The sequence below is a fragment of the Tachyglossus aculeatus genome, chromosome 2, assembly GCF_015852505.1.
Source record: "Tachyglossus aculeatus isolate mTacAcu1 chromosome 2, mTacAcu1.pri, whole genome shotgun sequence".
NCBI classification, from domain to species: Eukaryota; Metazoa; Chordata; class Mammalia; order Monotremata; family Tachyglossidae; genus Tachyglossus; species Tachyglossus aculeatus.
This window is the reverse complement of record NC_052067.1, coordinates 85,712,411-85,736,025: the sequence shown is the minus strand read 5'-3', so window position 1 is coordinate 85,736,025 and position 23,615 is coordinate 85,712,411. Positions and strand designations below refer to the sequence as shown.

The 23,615-nt window shown below is 43.3% G+C and overlaps 1 non-coding gene across 1 annotated transcript; it reads left to right on the top strand.

Annotated features, from left to right (window-relative positions):
• Positions 1 to 1,729: 1,729 nt before the first annotated feature.
• LOC119924872 lies at positions 1,730 to 1,867 on the top strand. Its single transcript, XR_005449554.1, has one exon. It is a non-coding gene; the product is annotated as a small nucleolar RNA SNORA7 (small nucleolar RNA).
• The last annotated feature ends 21,748 nt before the right edge of the window (positions 1,868 to 23,615 follow it).

Below are 23,615 nucleotides of genomic sequence, written 5' to 3'. Positions count from 1 at the left end.
GGTGCGGGCTGGGCTGTAGAAGGACAGAAGGGAGGTGAGGTAGGAGGGGGTGAGGTGATGGACAGCCTTGAAGCCGAGAGGAGTTTTTGCCTGATGCGTAGGTTGATTGGTAGCCACTGGAGATTTTTGAGGAGGGGAGTAACATGCCCAGAACATTCTCAGCCCACACCAGAACAAAAGCTTACTAGGTTTAATTCTGAAACGTAGGATACCTCACCGAATGCTTATGGCATTTTGCTAAACATTTGGGAAAGGATAGACTTTACTAGCCTTCATAGGTAATAACTTTTTCATCTTGAGCTCCAAGGCAAAAACAGGACTGGCATTTTAGGGGAATGGCTATAGGGAGTGTGAAGGATTCAAAGAGCTGATAAGTTAAAAGGCACAATTTGGGGCCTTTTCAGCCCTGAGTGGAAACTCTTGGGTATTTTCAGAGACCTGGGGTGAGTGACAATTGGAGGCTAGCTCAAAAAGCTGTGGGGGGCATCACCCTCTTTGCCCCAAGGCGAGAAAACCTATCAGTGTTACACTTTCAGTGAAACATCTGAAACACATTGTATATGTGCCTCTGTATTTAGCCATATGTATTTTTGCCAACTTTGTCAATGTTGGGAAGGACTCAAAACTTCTGCAATGTGTTAAAAGGAAAATCACACACAGCTCTGAAGAATAATTTGTAGACAATTATGTCAATCAATCTGATTCCCCCACTTCCCTTAACCCCTCAGCTGGATTTTCATTTGCAGCCCCCAGATCACTTCAGTGTTTGAGTGTAAGGTAAATTTCATGTCAGTCCACATTCAGTGAAAACAATCCTCTAATCTATCAGTCTTCAGAGTGTGAAAAACATTTGCATGTTCAGAATTAAGCTGTGTCTCACTAAAAAGATATTCAGAAAGAAAGTTTGAAGCATTTATAAACATGGGAGAAGAACTCTGGAGATTAGATTTTTTTTCACTTGAAGTTTGATCTTCACTTTTGAAGCACTGAAACTATGATAAACACTCCTTCACTGCCAATGCCACAAATATTTAACGGTCTGCTCTGGGGCTGTCATAAAAACTTAATTCTTCTAGTTGCCATGTTCATTGGATAAACCTCACTTGGATTCCAACCTTTGGGCAATACTTAAAGATTTAGTTTATACATAGAAAAGAAAAAGAAAAAGAAGATACACTTTCCCCAAGTCTAGCTTAGAAAAATAATCTCCTTAAACCTTACTTGAATCCCTCACAGTATTGGCTAAAATATGCTTCAGCTGTGTAATTGGGGCTTCAAGGACTCTGAACTACCGATTGTTTTTATGAAAGTAAAATATTATCAAGCAGTAAAGAGTTTTTAAGGAACAGCCAGATCGAGGTACTCATAGAATAAGTAAGGTAAATTACTTACCTTACTCAGAGAAGCAGTGTGGCTCAGTGGAAAAGAACACAGACTTTGGAGTCAGAGGTCATGGGCTCAAATCCCAGCTCTGCCAGTTGTCAGCTATGTGGCTTTGGGAAAGTCACTTAACTTCTCTATGCCTCAGTTACCTCATCTATAAAGTGGGAATTAAGACTGTGAGCCCACTGTGGGACAACCTGATCACCTTGTAACCTCCCCAGCACTTAGAACAGTGCTTTGCACATAGTAAGTGCTTAATAAATGCCATTATTATTATTATTATAGAACCATTTTCAGATAACATCCCTTTAATGTCAGGTGATCAAAGTTCACCTAGATAGATGGGGCCCTCTCAGGGTCACACCTAGAGAGTTCCCAGTACTCTACCAGTCTTGACTATGGGAGGGAGAGTCTAACAGAGGCCTACCCATTCCATTTCTAGCTTGGGCAGTGGCTAGCGAGTGGAAGGCAATCTGCTATAAGTCAAAACTCACCTGTGTTGGGCAACGGCGGCACGGGAGAGAATCAAAGGTGAAGACTCAAGTTCACTGTGTGGAAGGAGGCAATGGTAAACCACTTCTGTATTTTTACCAAGAAAACTCTATGGATACACTACCAGAACGATTGTAGATGGTGGTGGGACGGTCTGGGGGACAAATGTCCTTGGGGTCGCTATGGGTGGAAGATGACTCTATGGCATAGACAAGACAAGATGGATGGGAGTTCAGCCTCCAGAAGAACAGCTCGTTGAGAAGGTGTTCTATGGCATGTGTAGTCTTACACTTAGCAAACCCTGAGGAAGGTCAATAGTTGTTCCAGAAAAATGATAAATGGCCCAGACTTTTGTTTTCTGGATCCATGAAATCCTAAGAGGTTAATTTAAAAACCTTTACTGGGAATTGTTTGAAAATTGAAAGCAAGTATAAAATCAGCTGCATACTGTAGCCCTAAAAGCACTTTCACCTAGCACTGAAATCCCTGTAAACCATAGTTATAATGACTGTTCCTGGGCTATGGTGGATCAGATAAATTAACCAAAGTTCTGATTTCTAGGAGTCTCCTGTTCCCCTCCCTGACTCAGGCAACAGAACTACTCTGTGCCACCCAGTGTTTTCCACACAGTACACACATAAATATTTTTACTACTACTAGTGAAGGACCAAGATATCTTCAAAGCCCAACTATCTTATCTCCTCCAAGAGGCCTTCTTTAATGCCCCCACTTCCCATTCCCATTTGCCCTCCCATCTGAATCACCTGTGCACTTGGTCTATTCCTCTTAAGCACTTTGATATTCACCCCACCTTTAAGCCCCACAGTAAGTTTGTACATATGTTGACACTATATCATTTCCCCCTTCTGTAATTTATTTTAATGTCTGTCTCCCACTCTATCCCATAAGCTCCCTGAGGGCAGGGATCATGTCTATGAATACTATTGTATAGTGGTCTCCCAAGTGCTTATACCTCCCAAATACTTAGTACAGTGCTCTGTGCACTGTAAGTGCTCAATAAATACTATTGATTGAGTAATTGATTGAAGTCAGGCCCTGAAACTATTAGCTTTCAAAACGACATTTCTTGAATGCTTGCTATGTATCGAGAACTTTACTTAATGAAGTACAACAAAGCCTCAGACTAAGGAAGTAGTTTAAAAAAGTGAATTATTGCACCAGTAAATAATTTTCTTCTCCTTCAGCATCATAGCCAACTCTGTGTGTAACCACGTTTCTGTGGCCAGGGACCCATTCAAATCCCTTGGGAGCAAACCAAAGGAACAAAGGACATGGCCCCTGCCATCAAGGTGCTTACAGTCTGGTAGGGACAAGTGGGTCCAATTTGCCAAGCACTTAGTACAGTGCTCTGCACTTAAATGCTCAATAAATACCACTGATCGATTGACTGATTGATTGCCACGGTGTAATTGGTGAGAGAAAGACAAATGATAAAACCGAAAGTAAGACATGAAATAAATATCTAAATAAATAACAAATAAAAGTATATTTAAGAATGTTAAGGTGGCTGGTGGGGTGGCAGATTCAGGAAAGTCAGGGAATGCTTCTGGGAGGGAGTGCTTTTTTAGGAAGGCTTTGAAGGTGGGAGGGTTGTGGTTGAGTGCATGCGAGGGGACTGGGAATTCCACACAGTTGGAGATTTGGGAGGAATGACTTGGAAATGAGAAAGTTTTGAGGGAAGAACAGACAGAAGATGAGGTTGAAAGGAGAGGGGAAAGCAAAGAAGAGAGTGGATAGGTAAGGTAGGGCAATTTATGGAGACCTCTAAAGCCAAGATGAAACAGTTTTTGTTTTATGGATAGTCATTGAAACTTCCTGAGGAGGGAAATAATGTACCCCAAAAGGTGTATTGGAAAGACAATGCATGCTACTGCTGTTTTTAGGACAGACTAGAGATGGAAGAAGTTTGAGGAGGGGAGACCAGTAAGGAGAGAAGCAGCCTGGCCTAGTGGTAGAGCATGGGCCTGAGAGTCAGAAGGACCTGGGTTCTAAACCCAGATCCGCTACTTGTCCTCTGTGTGACTTCGGGCAAGTTACTTCACTTCTCTGTGCCTCTGTTACCTCATTGGTGAAATGGGGATTAAGACTGTGAGTCTCATGTGGGTGAAATGGGGATTAAGACTATGAGTCTCATGTCCAACCTGATAATCTTATATCTATCCCAGCACTTAGAACAGTGCCTGGTACAGAGTAAGCACTTAACAAATATAAAAAAATAATGAGGCTACTACAGCTGGGAAATGGTGAAGGCTCCAAACAGGTTGATGGTAGGAAGGGTAGAGAGGAGGGGTGGCCATTAATGCCCAGTGGTCTGGTTTTCAGGTAGCCTGAGTCCCTTTTGGGAATTGATGTGGCACTGAATGTCTCAACATCTGGTACTTTAATTTTCCAACAACCAGCCTCCCTCTGCCACAACTCCTGCTGCAGAGTCCCACTGCTCAAAAGTGGCACCCGAGTTCACAGGAACTTTTTTTTTGATGGTATTTGTTAAGTGCTTACTATGTGCAAAGCACTGTTTTAAGCACTGGGGAGATTACAAGGTGATCAGGTTGTCCCACAGTGGCTCACAGTTTTAATCCCCATTTTACAGATGAGGTAACTGAGGCATAGAGAAGTCAAGTGACTAGCCCAAAGTCGCACAGCAGACAGTTGGCGGATCCGGGATTGGAACCGATGACCTCTGACTCCAAAGCCCATGCTCTTTCCACTGAGCCATGCTGCTTCTCATGTGGGAACTTGTGGGAAATGCATTGGCTCTGAAGTAAGGGAAGACGGTCCCCTCTGGAAAACATTCTAATTTACATGGGTTTCACAAGAGGTTCTGCATGACAACATTAGGTTACATTACAACATCCCCTCTAAACTGTAAGCTCATTGTAGGCAGGGAATGGGTCTGTTGTATTGTTGTATTTTACTCACCCAGGTGCTTAGTACAGTGTTCCGCACACAGTAAGGGCTCAATAAATATTATTGCCTGTCTGACTGACTAAAGCCTCTCTGTTTCTTCCAGGTTGGCAAATGGTATGAAGTATCGTTGAGTATTGTTTCCTAGAAAGGGACGGAAGGAGCCGAGACAGAGCATGGGGCTGGGAGTCAGGAGATCAGGATTCTAGGTCTGGGCTTGTCACATGCCTGCTAAGTGACCTTGAGCAAGTCACTTAACTTTTAGGTACCTCAGTTTCCTCATCCTGTGAAAGATAAAGAACTGGAATGTGTCCCTCCCTTCCTCTTAGTCATATTTAGAGAGTGCTTACTGTGTGCAGACGATTGTGCTAAGCACTTGAGAGAGTACAGTGTAGCAATATAACAGACACATTCCCTGCCCACAGTGAGCTTACAGTGTATAGGGGAGCCCTCTTAGATTGTGAGCTCGGTGTCAGACAGGCAGTAGCTCTGTCTGATTATCCTGTATTTACCCTCATGCCTAACTCACTGCTTTGGTACATATTCAACAATTAATACATACTGCTACTATTATTATGATCTGTGAAGTATTATAGGTCAATACAAACTGAATGTGGAAAGTAAATGTTAAAGCAGATCAAGATGACGCAGGGGTTGCAGGATTTGGGGCAGAAAGGATGGTGGTGTTGTTAACAATGATGAGAAAGTTAAAGAGTATAAAGTGTAGGATCGAAAAAGAAGAGTTCCATGTGAACATACGTAGTTCTCTTAAAATACATTGGAAGCATTCCTGCAAAACCCTGAGGTAAGGAAAACATATGTTGAAGTACTCACTGTGTTCAATGCTTCACACATGATACGAACTGTTTCACCTGATACCCCAAGGTGTTACATCCAAACAGGCTTGCTTTTGACAGAACAAATGTTCCCTAAGGTTCACCTAGTCTCGAGACATGGTGTTGCCTAATGGAAAAAGAACAGGGCTGGGAGTCAGAGGACTTGGATTCTAGTCACAGCTCTGCAACTTTCCTGTTCTGTGACCTTGGGTAAGTCATTTAACTTCTTTGGGTTTTTTTGTATATTGTTTTTATGCTATTTGTTGAGTGCTTACTTTGTGCCAAATGCTCTGGGGTAGATACAAGCTAATCATGTTGGACACAGCCCATGTCCCACATGGAGCTCAGTCTTAATTCCCATTTTAAAGACGAGGTAACTGTGGCACAAAGAAGTTAAGTGACTTGCTCAAGGTTGCAGAGCAAACAAATGGCAGAGCCTGTATTAAAATCTTGGTCCTTCTGACTTCCACGCCCATGGATAAAGCATGCTCTATCCACCAGGCAACACTGCTTCACTTTGTGCTCAGTTTCCTTGCCTGTAAAATCAATCAATGAACTGTATTTACTGTGTGCAGAACACTGTACTAATCCCTTGGGAGAGTACAGTATAACAAAGTTGGTAAACACGTTCCCTGTTCACAAGGAATTTACATTCTAGAGGGAGAATTAGGTTTCAATACCTGTTCTCCCCTCTTCTTGTGTTGAGGATCCCATGTGAGACAGGGACTGTGATTATCTTATATGTCTCCCATCACTTAGCATGGTGGTTGGCACATGGTAAATGCTTAACAAATACCACAGTTATTATTATTCTAGTCAAAATGAATAATTAAAACATACTTTATGGCAGAACTGAGTGTACTGAGTTTAAGATACTGGCTGATTATCCAAGTAGAGGAATCCTAGAGGAGAAGCAGTCTTAAGGAATGATTCCCTGGGGAATCCAGAGTCACACTGGGAGGTGGGAGGCAGAAGGGGAGGGTGATAGCAATAATAATAATAATTGTGATATTCGTTAACCACTTACTATGTGCCAGGCACCATACTAAGTGCTGGGGTAGACAGAAGATAATTGGTTTGGACATAATCCCAGTTCCACACAGGGCTTATGATCTTAATCCCCATTTTCCAGATGAGGTCACTGAGGCACAGAGAAGTGATGTGACTTGCCCAAGGACACACCGCAGACAGGTGGCAGAGTCAGGATTTGAACCCAGGTCCTTCTGACTCCCAAACCTGAGCTCTAGTCACTAGGACATGCTGCTTCCCTGCCTTTCCTTGTGTTGCCTCCCTGCCCCTCCTGTGGCTGTTCTGAACAGATCTCTGTCCTTATTCTAGGAGGTTCAGTTCCTCCTGGAGAGCTGTAGCCTTTGTACGTGGATGGGGTAAGATGGGCAAAAGGAGCAAGGGTCCATTCCAGAAGGCACTGTGAGTTTAATGGGGCGTGGTTGCTGGGTGAGAGCAGGGTGATCAGGTCTTCTGTCAGGGTCCCCATATCACTTCACTCAATAATTAAGTGGGAGAGGTGGGGTAAGAGATTTAAGGTCAGAACATTATAATTTTCACCCCACTTCCCTTCTCTCCACCCATGAGGAATAAGGCTTTGACCAGTACTGGTTACCTCTCTAGTCTCAACTCCTTGGAAAGACTCTGGAGGAACAGCTGGGATTTTCCCAGCAGAAAAAAACGAGATTTCAACTGCTCCCGTATATTTAGTATGGGCTTTCCAATAGCATCTGCAGGAAAGAAACCACCAGTAGACTGATTCTGTGAACAGGTTTCTCTTGAGTGAATTTAATAATCTCCCCAACCAGCTGTGCTTCCACCCTAGCATTCCCAGGATCAGTGGTCCTCCAACACATCTGGTTTGAGCCAATCCGCCATCTCAAATGGAGTCTACACAGAAATCAGATTTCAGGAACAGAGTCACAGAGCATTCCAACAGGACTGCAGTTTTTGAGAGAGTTTATCGAGGAGTTCAAACAATGAATAATACCATTAAATAAATTAAACAATCCCTGACCCTAATTTAGAACTTGTTTGCTACATGAACATTTTTTGAACAGAGGGTGGCCCCTTTTTTGGATCGGGATGGTGGTGGGGTGGGGGTGGAATAGCAACAGAAGAAGGTCATAGTAAATGCAGGAAAGTTCCTGAACCTTTTTGTCTCAGACTAAAAGCACTGGGTAACCGGAAGAGGAAATTCAGTCATCAAGTTTACATCTGTTAGTGCTGCAGAATGAGATAAGAGAGAAATCTCTTCTAAGGATCCACCCTAGCAAAAGGGAGGAACTGACCACCACCTAGGCTCCCATCCACCAATCAGTCAATCAGTCAATGGTATTTATTGAGCACATGCACTGTGCATTACACTGTATTAAACCACCCAGACAACTATTCCTTGCAGGGTATTTATGAAAGGTAAAAATGTCTCTCCCCATGCTGTTTTTAAATAGCAGTCCAATTGAGAATGTTCAAAATGTTATGACATGTGCTGTTGTGGGGAGGGGAAGGAAGGGCATGAAATGGTGGGGTGGCTTTCTCCTGTCAGTGATTTTTCCAGAAGATTAAAGCCAGCTTTGATGCTCGCTTTTCAGAGGAGTGAATATGAGAATCATTGAGCCAGGTAAGAAAGCTGCAGGTAAGGCCTCCTGAATGTTTCTTCAGCTGACCAGGTGTCAGTCTGCTTGAAGCTGAGATAGTGACAGAGGAGAGGTGATAAGTGGGTTGAGTTGGGTTGGGGGAGAGTAGAGTAGGCCAGAGGAGGGCTGGGTGGAACAAAATCCCTTCCAAAGTTCCAAGGATTGGCTTGCAATCCTCAGGAGTTAAAATGGGGAAATACACTTCTTTCTCTAGTAAAGACCGTACATTCCCAGTTTGAGGAGAAAAACATGACAATCTACCTTTGCTTTTAAAAAAGAAAACAGTCTCATTTTAGTGACCTTATCTAACATTTATTCTGCCAGCATGTTTCTCAGTGAGATTTTCTGAGACAAAGGTGTTTGTTTTTCTTTATTGCAGGGTAACAGTAACAGACCTCAACCCAATTTTGATTTGTACTTTTATTGATGATTAATATTTTTGTAAGCCTAAAATTGAGCCATATTAACATAACATTGATTTTAAAAACATGAAACAGTGAGAAAAAATGCACCAACTTTCATTACCTAGCATTTGGCTTCCTCCAATCAGTCAATCAGTCAATCGTATGTATTGAGCACTCATTGGGTGCAGAGCATGTACTAAGCACTTGGGATAGTACAGTATAACACTGTAACAAATACATTCCCTACTCACAGTGAGCTTACAGTCTGGAGGTGGAGTCAGACATTTATCTAAATTACAGATGGGGCATGGTTAGTCTTCCCTTGAGAAATAGCAGATAATTTTAACTAAACATGAAGGAGCCAAAGAAAGGAATATGCAAATAAGATAAGGTTGAAATTTGACCTGGCCTTTGCCTGCTTCTTTCCTTAAATTAATTATGAAGCTGCATTCATTTTTATATTGGCTCTTTTGATTCTCATTCCGTGTCCCAATCCACCAGCCTCTACATTATGGGGAGTGATCGCCAATTGTTTCTCCATTAGATAACCTCCTGGGACCCTTTAAGGTGGGTATATAGCACGAATGGAGGGAATCTTCAAGAGATGAGTGTCATATTCACTACTGTTTCCCCCAGATTTGGTTCTATCCCATTGTGTATGCATTAATTTGTACAATGTTTGGGCCTGAAGGAAGAGGAGCATATTTTGAGTACTCAGAGTGGGATGTGTGGACAGGGCATTGGAGAAAGGCTGAGGGGGTGACTGAAGAAGGATAAAGAAGTCAGAAAGACCTAGAAGGAAAAAGAAAGTGAGAGAGAGAAAGAGAAAGAGAAGCCGAGAGAGAGTGACATTCAGGAGTCACAGACATACTCATGCACACATATATACATATACCTATGGAAAAACATGCACATTATACATATAGTCACAGACACAAATATATATGCTTACATATATAAACAAAAAGGGCCTATTCAGTTACAACAGGTTCCTCAGTTTTCAGGCACATTTCCTAGTGGTGACAGAAATGACTTCGGAAGCCAGTCACAGAGAAAAAGCAGTAGCAGTGTTGACCTAGTGGATAGAGCATGGGCCTAAGAGTCAGAAAGACCTGGGTTTTAATCTTGACTCCACCACTTATATGCTCTGTTACTTTGGGCAAGTCACTCAACTTCTCTGTTTCTCTTACCTCATCTGTAAAATGGGGATTAAGGCTGTGAGCTGCATGTGGAAAATGGATGGTGTACAACCTGATTAGTTTGTATAATAATGATGGTATTTGTTAAGTGCTTACTATGTGCCAAGCACTGTTCTAAGTGCTTAGTATAGATACAAAGTAATCAGGTTGTCCCACGTGGGGCTCACATACTTAATTCCCATTTTACAGGTAAGGTAACTGAGGCACAGAGAAGTGAAGTGACTTGCCCAAGGTCACACAGCTGATATATGGCAGAGGCAGGATTAGAACCCATGACCTCTGACTCCCAAAACCGGGCTCTTTTCCACTAAGCCACGCTATCTACCCCAGTGTTTAATACAGTGCCTGGCACGAAATAAAGTCTAAACAAATACCACAAAAATATTTTAAAAAGCAGTAGAGAAGGGGAGGGAAAGGCCACACCATAGCTTTGGCTTGCCCCACTGCCAATGTCCCTGCTGCCTTCACTGCCACTACCGGGGCTGAGGTAATAATAAATAATAATAATAATGATGGTATTTGTTAAGCGCTTACTATGTGCAAAGCACTGTTCTAAGCACTGGGGGATACAAGGTGATCAGGTTGTCCCATGTGGGGCTCATGGTCTTCATCCCCATTTTAGAGATGAGGGAACTGAGGCACAGGGAAGTTAAGTGAGGTAGCAATGGCAGCAGGTGTGGGGAAGCCTAGGTTAGCTTTCTGGGCTCTTTTCACTGCTGTCACACCATGATCCTTGGTTACCTAGTCTCTGGTCGGGTTCACTTGCCCTGAAGGACATATTGGTGGCAGGGAAGGCACGGAGAAGGCTGTATTATGCCTGTAGCTTCCCATATTTGCAGCTGCTTCTGTAACTCTCAACTCTGTCAGATGCAGAAGCAAGGCTCTTGCCACTATTAAGGTCACAGCACCACAGCAGTAGCTGCTGCTGCTGCTGGCAATTTCACCACCTTGGCCCAAAATGGGGCCTTAATGGCTCCAGCTATCTGTAATTCAGGTGAAGTTGACATGGCCAGTATGTTATACCCAGATCATCCAAACTGGGACAAATGGAGTCCTTAGCTTAGCACCAAGGAAATAAAATTTGGAATGTCCTCTCAAGGACATCAACACAGGGAGAGGTGGAAGGCAAGGAGGAATCAATCAGTCAGTCAATAGTATTTATGAGCTCCTACTGTATGCAGAGCACTGTACTAAGCACTTGGGTGAGTACAGTACAATAGAGTTGGTAGGCACATTCCCTGTCCACAATGGGTTTACAGTTTAGAGGGGGAGAGAGGTGTTAATATAAATAAAGTACAAATATGCACATAAGTGCCATAGGGCTGAGGGTGGGGTGATTGTCAGATGCTCAAGAAGTACAGACCAAGTGCACAGATGACGCAGAAGGGAGAGGGACAGAGGGCTTAATTGGGGAAGGCATCTTAGAGGCAAAGTTCAATTAAGCTTTTAAATGAAACAACATTTTTAAGGTTCCATCCCTCCAATACATTAACCTTTAAGGGATAGAATAGTCACCAGCGTTTTTTTCTCTCCTAAGTGTATGAGAGTTATCCAGTATGCAGTTCTGCATAGAATAATTTTTTAAAAAACACAAACAACCTCAGCATATAATTATAGTTTCCCCATTTCATGATCTCAAAGTTCCCAAGCTCTGCCGCAAGAGCAGCTTGAGCAAGATGGCAGCTTGAGCTGAAATTCACACTTAACTCTGAATTTCCTCATGTCCCAGGCTGTTGCTGACTGGTTATAGTTTTGTTTGTACATGAATCCATGTACTGTGACTCACCTTTTCTCAGTTACGCTGATCTGTTGCTCACATAGAAAATCACGTGCGAGGCACCTAGCTCAGAAGAATAAACAAACCATTCAGGGCCCTTGGCTTTGTCTGTGAGTGAATCATGCAGGGGCTGCTTGCTGAAGTATTAAGAAAGATAAACAAGTGGCAGAACTCTAAAGCCTATTTCTGGAACCCTAACCAGAGTGAACAGATAAACCATTGTTCAACACCTATAAAATGGGAAATGGAGGCCCAGGGTAGGGGATGGAGGGAGGGGGACCCAATTTCTGAGGGATCCAAATTTGGAAGCAATTGTAATTACTCCAAGAAGCCCAGACATTCTTCTGGAGGCTGGAGCTAGCACTGTGGAGAAATGCAAAGACCTCTGAGTTATTAGTTATCAATTGTGCCACTAATACCTATAGAATAATAACAATCATTGGAATTATTGAAATCAATCAATAGAAAGAACCCCAAACACCAGTTATTCTATTCAGTCAGCTTTTCTGATCTGAGGATTTCAACTGTCACAGGCAATCAATCAATCAATCAATCGTATTGAGCGCTTACTATGTGCAGAGCACTGTACTAAGCGCTTGGGAAGTACAAATTGGCATCACATAGAGACAGTCCCTACCCAACAGTGGGCTCACAGTCTAAAAGGGGGAGACAGAGAACAGAACCAAACATACCAACAAAATAAAATAAGTAGGATAGAAATGTACAAGTAAAATAAATAAATAAATAAATAAATAAATAGAGTAATAAATATGTACAACCATATATACATATATACAGGTGCTGTGGGGAAGGGAAGGAGATAAGACGGGGGGATGGAGAGGGGGACGAGGGGGAGAGGAAAGAAGGGGCTCAGTCTGGGAAGGCCTCCTGGAGGAGGTGAGCTCTCAGCAGGGCCTTGAAGGGAGGAAGAGAGCTAGCTTGGCGGATGGGCAGAGGGAGGGCATTCCAGGCCCGGGGGATGACATGGGCCGGGGGTCGATGGCGGGACAGGCGAGAGCGAGGTACAGTGAGGAGATTAGTGGTGGAGGAGCGGAGGGTGCGGGCTGGGCAGTAGAAGGAGAGAAGGGAGGTGAGGTAGGAGGGGGCGAGGTGATGGACAGCCTTGAAGCCCAGGGTGAGGAGTTTCTGCCTGATGCGCAGATTGATCGGTAGCCATTGGAGGTTTTTGAGGAGGAGAGTAATATGTCCAGAGCGTTTCTGGACAAAGATAATCCGGGCAGCAGCATGAAGTATGGATTGAAGTGGAGAGAGACACGAGGATGGGAGATCAGAGAGAAGGCTAGTGCAGTAGTCCAGACGGGATAGGATGAGAGCTTGAATGAGCAGGGTAGCGGTTTGGATGGAGAGGAAAGGGCGGATCTTGGCAATGTTGCGGAGCTGAGACCGGCAGGTTTTGGTGACGGCTTGAATGTGAGGGGTGAATGAGAGAGCGGAGTCGAGGATGACACCAAGGTTGCGGGCTTGTGAGACGGGAAGGATGGTAGTGCCGTCAACAGAGATGGGAAATTCAGGGAGAGGACAAGGTTTGGGAGGGAAGACAAGGAGCTCAGTCTTCGACATGTTGAGCTTTAGGTGGCGAGCGGACATCCAGATGGAGGTGTCCTGAAGGCAGGAGGAGATGCGAGCCTGGAGGGAGGGGGAGAGAGCAGGGGCAGAGATGTAGATCTGGGTGTCATCAGCGTAGAGATGATAGTTGAAGCCGTGGGAGCGAATGTTGACTGTTCAAGAGTTAGAAAACCTTTGTTTCTAATGTCACCTCGGGATTTCAGCTTCCAAACCTGGGAAAAAGTTTTGCACTGGAGCCAAAGGCTAGAATTTTGTTTTTGCATTCCTGAGGGTAGGAAAGAGAAAGCACAATTATCACTTGCTCAGCAGTTTTCTAGGTTTTTCCATTTCCCCTTGCTCCCTCCTTTTTTTTCCCTAGAGCATGAATAAAATCAGATGGACAGAAACGACAGCATTTAACTTGGGACTTGGGGAATTAACCTTGGGGAAGTGGCCTATTAGCATTCAGTTAGTGGGTGAAAATCGTATTTCCACCTTAGAGAATATCATCAGAGAAGTACCATGGCCCAGTGGAAAGAGTACGGGCCAGGCAGTCAAAGGACTTGGGTTCCAATCCCAGCTCTGTCACTAGCCTGCTGTGAGACCTTGGGCAAGTCATTTAACTACTCTGTGCCTCTATTTCCTCATTGTAAAAAGGAGACTAAATATCTGTTCTCCCTCCTACTTAAATGTGAGCCCCATATGGGACAGGAATTGTGTCTAGCTTGATTTAGTTGTATCTATCCAGTGGTTAGAACAGTGCTTGATACACACTAAGTGCTTAACAAATATAATAATAGCCCAGAAGAAGGAGAATTTTACTGAAGAATCCTTAGTGTTATACTCTGGCAGATACACTGGAATACTTTGTCAAATTCTGATAGGATCCTTGACCACACAGGGCAAGAATAATAATAATGATGGTATTTGTTAAGCACTTACTATGTGCCAAGCACTGTACTAAGTGCTGGGATAATCAATCAATCAATCAATCGTATTTATTGAGTGCTTCCTGTGTGCAGAGCACTGTACTAAGCACTTGAGAAGTACAAGTTGGCAACATAAAGAGACAGTCCCTACCCAACAGTGGGCTCACAGTCTAAAAGGGGGAGACAGGGAACAAAACCAAACATACTAACAAAATAAAATAAATAGAATAGATATGTACAAGTAAAATAAATAAATAAATAGAGTAATAAATATGTACAAACATATATACAGGTGCTGTAGGGAAGGGAAGGAGGTAAGATGGGGGGGATGGAGAGGGGAACGAGGGGGAGAGGAAGGAAGGGGCTCAGTCTGGGAAGGCCTCCTGGAGGAGGTGAGCTCTCAGCAGGGCCTTGAAGGGAGGAAGAGAGCTAGCTTGGCGGATGGGCAGAGGGAGGGCATTCCAGGCCCAGGGGATGACGTGGGCCGGGGGTCGATGGCGGGACAGGCGAGAAATAGATAGATACAAGGTTATCAGATTGTCCCACTTGGAGCTCACAGTCTTAATCCCCATTTTACAAATGAGGGAACTGAGACACAGAGAAGTTAACAGACACATTCCCTGCCCACAGTGAGCTTTTAGGGAGTTTCCCAAAGACTTATATGTAATTTGTTAGTTTCCTGTTTTGGACCCAGCCTCAACATGTTGACCTAGCCCTTCTAAGTAATTAAAAAGTAGTGCAGTAGTAAAAGTAATAATATTTATTATGTCCTTACTGTGTGCAGAGCACTGGTCCCTATCCCTCAGAGGGCTCACGATCTAAGTGGTACCCTGTAGGTCATTCCTACCTCTCCCCATCTCCCATCCTTTCCCTTCCACCATTCCTAGTGACTCCTTGATGCCCATGTACTCCACCTATCTGCCCAGTCTCCTTCTGCCATGCCAACCTAGACAGTTGGTTTTATTTTTTCTTATAATAATTATGGTATTAAGTGCTCACTATGTGCTGGGTTCTGTATTTAGTGCTGGGGTGGATACAAACAAATCGGGTTGGACACAGTCCCTGTCTCAGATAAGGCTCACATTCTTTCTCCTCGTTTTACAGATGAGGTAACCAAAGCACAGAGAAGTGAAGTAGCTTGCCCACGGCCACACAGCAGAAAAGTGGCATAGTCAGGATTCAAACCCATGACCTTCTGAGTCCCAGGCCCATGCTCTGTCCACTACACTGTGCTGCTCCTCTTATACCAGGGTCTTGGCAGTTTCAACCCAAGCTGTGTGCCACCTCCACCCCTTCCAGCAGGAAGAGGGCAGGAAAATGTTGGGAAATTCCATTGGGACGCCTGATGGCCAGAAACGAAAAGCAGCATGACCTAGTTAAAAAAGCAGGGGCCTGAGAGTCGTGGAATCTGGATTCTAATCCTGGCTCTGCCACTGTCCTGTTGTGTGATCTTGGGCAAGTCACTTCACTTCTCTGTGTGCCTTAGTTACCTCCTCTGTAAAAGGGGATTAAGATTGTGAGCCCCACATAGGACAGAGACTGTGTCCAACCTTTGACACCTGTCTACATGTTTTGTTTTGTTGTCTGTCTCCCCCTTCTAGACTGTGAGCCCGTTGTTGGGTAGGGACCGTCTCTGTATGTTGCCAACTTGGACTTCCCAAGTGCTTAGTACAGTGCTCTGCACACAGTAAGTGCTCAATAAATATGATTGAATGAATGAATGAATGAAAGTTACTTGCCCAAAGTCACACAGCTGACAGGTGGCAGAGTCGGGATTAGAACCCACGACCTCTGACTCCCAAACCCGTGTTCTTTCCACTAAGCCATGCTGCTTCTCTGATACTGATGCTTCAAGAAGTCAAAGTTGATTAGGTTTGTACATGAAAATTGCCATTCACATAAGATGTGATTGTTAATTCTACCTACTGAGAGAAGCAGTGTGGCTCAGTGGATAGAGCATAGGCTTGGGAGCCAGAGGTCATGGGTTCAAATCCTGCCTATGCCAATTGACAGCTGTGTGACTTTGGGCAAATCACTTAACTTCTCTGTGCCTCAGTACCTCATCTGTATTAATGGGTATGAAGACTGTGAGCCCACCGTGGGAAAACCTGATCATCTTCTAACCACCCCAGTGCTTAGAACAGTGCTTTGCACATAGTAAGCATGTAATAAATGCCATCATTATTATTATTATTACTGAGTGAGGTTCAGAAATAGTATTCATTATACTTTAAGGCAGGGTTAGTATGAACATGTAGAAGGCCAGAGTTTTGACTCCAGCTAGAGGAAAATGCATTGTCTGTAAGTCAGGAAAATAGTCAGGATTCTAGTTCTAATGCTTGGACAAGTTACTTAATTTATCTGTGACTCAGCTTTCTTATGTCCAAAATGGGATAGTAAGACTTGTCTCCGTAATTCACAGAGATGTTGTGAAGATAAATTGAGATCTTTAATTGGAAAATGTCATAAATTTAAAGTGCTTTGCAAAGTCCTACTAGAAACTGGAACTCAATCAATCAATCATAAATATTGAGCACTTACTCTATGCAGAGCACTGTATTAAGCAGTTGGGGAGTACAATATAACAGTATAACAGGTCATATGACAGATTTGGGCATCCTCATTTTATTAGGGTTTTTTGTTTAACTCAGAAAGTACACTGCAGAGTGTAGGACTTTTGTACAGCTCTTTATTTTAACATTTGCTGGACTTTTCTGACCCTTCCTGAGATCTAGAAAGTATCCAGTTATGCTACTGGTTCAGTGTCTTTTCTTAAATAAAGAGTTTTCTATCAATCAGTCAATCAGTGGTATTTATTGAGCACTTATTGTGTGCCAACCACTGTTAGAAGCAGTTGAGAAAGTACAATGTGACCGAGTTGGTAGACACATTCCATGCCCTCAAGGAGCTAACAGTCTAGAGGGGGAAATGGACATTAAAATAAATTTCAGATATGTACTTAACTGCCGTGAAGCTAAGGGTGGGGTGAATACCAAGCCCTTCAAGAGTACAGATCCAAGCACATATATCATCTAGGAGGGAGAGGGAGTAAGAGAAAAGAGGACTTAAATAGGGGAAGACCTCTTAGAGGAGATGTTATTCTAACAAGGCTTTGAAGGTGTGGAGAGTGGTGGTCTGTGGAATATTAAGAGTGAGGGAGTTCCAGGCCAGAGGGAGAACATGAGCAAGGGGTCAAGTGGTGAGATAGATGATATCAAATTGCAGTGAGTAAGTCCATTCATTCATTCAGTCATTCAGTCATACTTATTGAGCGCTAACTGTGTGCAGAGCACTCTACTAAGCGCTTGGGAAGTGCAAGTCGGCAACATATAGAGACGGTCCCTACCCAACAATGGGCTCACAGTCTAGAAGGGGGAGACAGACAACAAAACAAAACATGTAGACAGGTGTCGAAATCGTCAGAACAAATAGAATTAAAGCTATATGCACATCATTAGCAAAATAAATAGCAAATATGTACAAATAAAGTAGAGTAATAAATCTGTACAAATATATATATACAGGTGCTGTGGGGAGGGGAAGGAGGTAGGGCAGGGGGATGGGAAGGAGGAGAGGAAAAAGGGGGCTCAGTCCGGGAAGGAAGGCCTCCTGGAGGAGGTAAGCTCTCAGTAGGGCTTTGAAGGGAGGAAGAGAGCTAGCTTGGCAGATGTGTGGAGGGAGGGCATTCCAGGTCAGAGGTAGGACATGGGCCAGGGGTCGACGGCTGGACAGGCAAGAATGACGTACAGTGAGGAGGTTGGCGGCAGAGGAGCGGAGGGTGTGGGCTGGGCTGTAGAAGGAGAGAAGGAGGTGAGGTAGGAGGGGGCGAGGTGATGAAGAACCTTGAAGCTGAGAGTGAGGAGTTTTTGCTTGATTCATAGGTTGACAGGCAGCCACTGGAGATTTTTGAGGAGGGGAGTAACATGTCCAGAGCCAGCAATGTAGCGGTTGGAATTAGAGGCGTGAAGTGTGAGAACTGAATTATAGTAGGAAATCAGTATGGTAAGAGGGGGTGGGTGATTGGGTGCTTTAATTGTATGTGTATGCCTATGGGTCCTTTACTCTCCTGTAAGGAGTTTCAGGTTTTCTTAATTTATCATAGAAACATCTTCAAGGTAATTCCAAGACATATCCTTCTCTGAAATAAAGAGTGTACCTACCCTGTGGGTTTTGTTAAATTCCATTTTGTATAAACTTTTCTTTGGAAAATTCAGTGTAAGTTATAGCCTCTGAAATGTTAGATGCAAAGGATATTGGAAGAAAAACAATTAAAGGTCTTGAGTGCTTGTCTGAAACCCAACATTAAAGTACGTAATTTACATTAACACAAACTCTCTCTCTCTCTCTCTTTCTCTCTCTCTCTCTCTCTCTCTCTCTCTCTCTCTCTCTCTCTGCTCCTCTCCTTTGGAATAAAATTTAACAATATAAAACAGAACTTCACACTCTTTCTTCCTTTGAAGGAGAGTCCTGTAAAGTTCTGTTCTCTCTATTTCCTTTTCTTGGGAGACCACTTGCATAGTTTTATGTAGCTGACTCGCCCATTGGCCTTTCTCCTTAGCCTCATGCCTTCTGGCCAGTTCTTCATCTTGTTCTGTCTTTGAGATGTGTTTACTTGGGTGTGTCGTTATTTCTTCAGGCTTTCCTTCAAGCTCTCTTACTGCCCAAGGATATTTCTTGCTCCCAAACATCCAGACCCCAGGTTTTATTGCTCAGGACAGTCAATCAATCCATCAATCAATGGTATTTATTGATTACTTACTGTGTGCAGAGCACTGTACTAAGTGCTTGGGATAGTACAATGCAACAGAGTTGATAGACACGATCCCTGTCCACAAGGAACTTACAGTCTAGAGGGTGGAAGTAAATATCCAGTAGGTCACTGTTAGGTTCCCTGTTCCCTTCCCATTTCAAAATGGGGTCATATCCCACTGCTTCTGACAGAAGTTTATTGTAAATGAAAAGATCTTCTTGCCCTCCTGCCAAGTGAGGAATCTACTCTCCCCACCTACTTCAAAAATGAGTATCAGATCCAAATTTCCTCAGGATCATGTCCAAATCAAGCTGAGTAGTCCATCCATTCGTCATCACCTTTGCAGCAAAATTCTCATTTGCACCATGGATGTTTCATAATTGTGTTCTTTTTCCATCTTCTCCTGGTTGTCAACCTCTTCTAACTCCAACACGGGCCCCAAATAATTTTTATTGCTTCCATGTTGATGGCCTTCTTCTTTGTCAAAGAACTTTCTTTGGCTCCCCATTGAGTTCTATATTGGAGTCAATCCACTTATCGTTAACTTCAAGACTCTTTGCCAGTGTGGCCTTGTCTTTAACTCCTCTCTCTCTCTTTCCTTTCTTTCTCACTTCTCCAGCACTCTCACCGCAATTGAGAAATTCTACTCCAAGCTGCTTTGTTCCATTGCTGCCTGTAATCTTCTACCAGATCCAAGAATCAATGCATACAGTTGAATGCATCAATGCCTTGCCTGATGCTCTAAGTGACAGAGTGAATGCAGCTTTCTTGAAAATATGCCTATTCAAAAGAAGGACCTTTTCTTTCTGGCAAATTAAATTGATGATGATAATAATAATAATAACAATAACAACAAAAGTAGTATTTGCTAAGTGCTTTCTATGTGCCAAACACTAAGCACTAGGGATGATACAGTACAGTCAGATACAGGCCCTGTCCCTGTCCCAAATGGGATCACAGACTGGGAGGGAGGGACAACAGGTATAATAATAATAATAATAATAATAATAATGTTGGCATTTGTTAAGCACTTACTATGTGCAAAGCACTGTTCTAAGCTCTGGGGTAGATACAAGGCAATTAGGTTGTCCCACATGGGGCTCACAGTCTTAATCCCCATTTTACAGATGAGGTAACTGAGGCACAGAGAAGTTAAGTGACTTGCCCAAAGTCACATAGCTGACAAGTGGCGGAGCCAGGATTAGAACCCACAACCTCTGACTCCCAAGCCCCTGCTCTTTCTACTAAGCCACGCTGTGATCCTTATTTTCCATATGAGGATACTGATGTGTGGAGCACTTAGGAGACTGATTCAAGGCCACACAGAGGACTAGGGGATCGAAACTAGGTCTTCTGACTCGCAGTCCTGTGTACTTTCCACTAGACCATGATGCTCCTCCAAGTTGATATCATTTGTATTCTAATTCTATTCCCTTTTACCCCAATTTTCCTGCTTCTCTAAAACAATATCCCTTTTACACATACTGTACTCCGCCTTATCTGCTCTGGGCGGTCAGTCAGTGGTACATGATAATCCCAAGAAAGTGACTCAAATGAAAATAAACCCGATTATTTTTCACAAAAAAGACAAATGTAGAGAGCATCAAAATGGGTCATGAATTATCCTGGCTAATTCTTGTGCTTTTAATGAAACCAGGAATATTTCAGACACATATGAACACACACATACAAACACAAACATATACATATATCAGGGATCATATGCCTACCAGAAAAATTCCTAAATTGTTGCACAAAGCTTAACAGTTGGGAGGTGGGATTGGAGTGGACTGTAGTGATACATTCTTGCTACTCTTAAGTCTCTTAGGTATGTATGCACAAGTGTCAGAATAGTTCCCCAGGGCATTACAAATCACAACTCCGCTATCCCTAAGAACCTAGACTTACTTCCGCCCAGAAAATCTAGCTTCTGATAGGGTTCTCCTTCCCTGCCCGTTAATACTGCCTGCTGCTGCTTTTTTATTGGCCAGCGAGTCATCTCCTGTGTCTGCTTTCTTTCCTGTGGAAATAAAAGATATGGGCAGGAGAAAAGACATATTTGGTAATGTTTCGCTCACGAGCTTCCTGCTTGCCTCAGCTGCAGAATGTTAAAGGGAAAAAAAAAAATCTCTCTGACTTGGAACATATTCCAGACAGACCCTAATGCCTGCAAATTCATCCAAGGAAGCGAAGTCCAGAAAAGCGGTACATGAAGAAGGTTCATTATTTGATTCAAATAATCAGACACTCTGGTATTTATGATTTTCTCCATTTCAGATGGTTTGCCGTTCACAGCATTTCCCCAGCTTTACTCCTGATTCTAACCTTCCTTTTAAACTAAACTGCTGAGGTTATAAAAAGACCTACACATCACTCTTAAACCTCGAGCGCTACTGAGAAACAGTGTGTTCATAAAGAACACTGCTTCTGTCAGGCAGGTGTGCAGGGCTTTTGATTATTAATCTGGGAAGATGGTCCAGGTGATCAGATTTATTCATTCATTCAATTGTATTTATTGAGCGCTTACTGTGTGTGCAGAGCACTGTACTAAACACTTGGAAAGTACAATTTGACAACAGATAGAGACAATCCCTATCCAACAATGGGCTCACAGTCCAGAAGATTCACTATCCCCCTTTTTATACCCCCCAATTATCCTGGTCCTTTTTTCCCTTTGATTCATTTGAGGAAATCCAAAGGCGAGACCAGATTGGCAAACTGAAATTTCTTGTCCAAGTAGTCGTGAGTAAGTTTATCACGCCAAAGGTGCCCATTTGCTCCAATTTTTCCACATCTTGATTTTCCTCCTGACACTCAGCACGTTTTCTTTTCCTTTTTTAGAACCACTGCCGCACTCTGGCGAAAGCGAAGGAAATGGAATGTGTTTTCCAAACCTCATTAAACTGCCACATGCACTTTTTCCTCGACTTTCTCTCTCTTCAATCGTGACTCCCATCGAGTTTATTGGCACTAGGTGGCCTTAAATCCTTCCCTAGGTGCTCTCCAAATGTCAGTTGGAGTCACGGGTGGACGTGCCCACCTGGGAAATTGCATTTCCAGACATGAAACGTGGCTTCTCGGAGGGTTAAGACGAAAAACTTCTCGTGACCTGCCAGGTTCCCCCTCCCCAGTTCCACCCAAACTCTCCAACAGGCCTGCGTCTGTGTTAACCTCCATGGTGATCACTGTTGTGCTTTAAACACTAGATTGTGATGTTACTCGATGACTCAGGTGGGTGGGAAGCCACACTGGAAATACAGCCCAAGCCTTCTGTTTACATATGAAAACCTTCTCACCCAACCTTCTGCAGAGTGCCAGGGGGGTGAAAGGAAGGGCTTCCCCCATCCTCCCCTTCAGGGATAAATTTGGAAACCAAGGCTTGTATGCATGAGGTTAGGAAAATCCATCTTCAAGGCAGCCCACCTTTTCCTCCCACATATAACCCAGTTGACCCTTTCTCATCACACTGTGCTACACTGCTTTCCAGCTACTTAAGGTGTCTCGGCAATAGTCGTGTTACTGTAATTCCTTTTCTTCTCTCACCACAAAGGAGATGGACAGTTCCAGCTCCCAGCTAAACTGTTCAGGCGTTAATAATCTTCTTCCTATCCTGGAACAGTGTGTTCTTTACTTCTCAGATCCTGGCCTTGGCTTGCTATGAATATCCTGTCCCCTGGGAGGGGACAACTCTACTTTCTCCTGGCTCTTCATTTAGCTGATGATGACTGATTCTATTTAATCAATCACTCACTCAATCACTCAATCATATTTATCAAATGCTTACTGTGTGCAGAGCACTGTACTAAGCGACTGGGAGAATACAGTGTAACAGAGTTGGTAGACTCATTCCCAGCTTATTGTGGCAGGCAATGTCACTGATTATTGTTTAATTGTTGTTTCCCAAGTGCTTAGTACATTGCTCTGCACACAGCGCTTAATAAATACGATTGAATCAATGAATGAATGAAAGAGCTTACAGATCAGAGAGGGAGATGGACATTAATATAAATAAATAAATTATGGATATGTACATAAGTGTTGTGGGGCTGAGGGATGAGTGAATAAAGGGTACAAATCCAACTGCAAGGGTGACACAGAAGGGAGCAGAAGAGAAGATGAGGGCTTAGTTGGGGAAGGCCTCTTGGAAGGGGTGTGCTTTGAGTATGGCTTTGAAGGTGGGGAGGGTGATCATCTGTCAGATATGAATGGGTAGAAAGTTTCAGGCCAGGGGCAGGACATATTTATGTACTGTTTTTCCCTCTGTCAAAGTCCTGAGAACACACTGGGTCACACCAGTGGTCCATACATTCCAGTATTTGTTCTCCAACAGTGGCCACAGAAATGATGTGATTGCTGGCTGCTCTTCATGACATCATCCAGCTTTGTGACTAAGGGTGGACCAATCCAACAACCTTGCTTTTCCTTATAACTTTCTTTCTAGTGAACCATTATGTACCTCTCAGCCACCGATTTATCCAAACCTACTCCTGAACTCTGAGATACTTTCTATTTGCACAGCAACCCATGAAAACAAAGGCCATATGTTTACCAACTATTTTGTGAAGAAATATCCCCAAGTAGATTTGTGAAGATTCTAGCCTCCCATTTATGTATTCTTTCACCTTTGCACTTGAAGTTGCGTCCTTTATTCATCCCTCCTTCAGCCCCAGAACACTTATATACATGTCCATAATTTTGTTTTATATTAATGT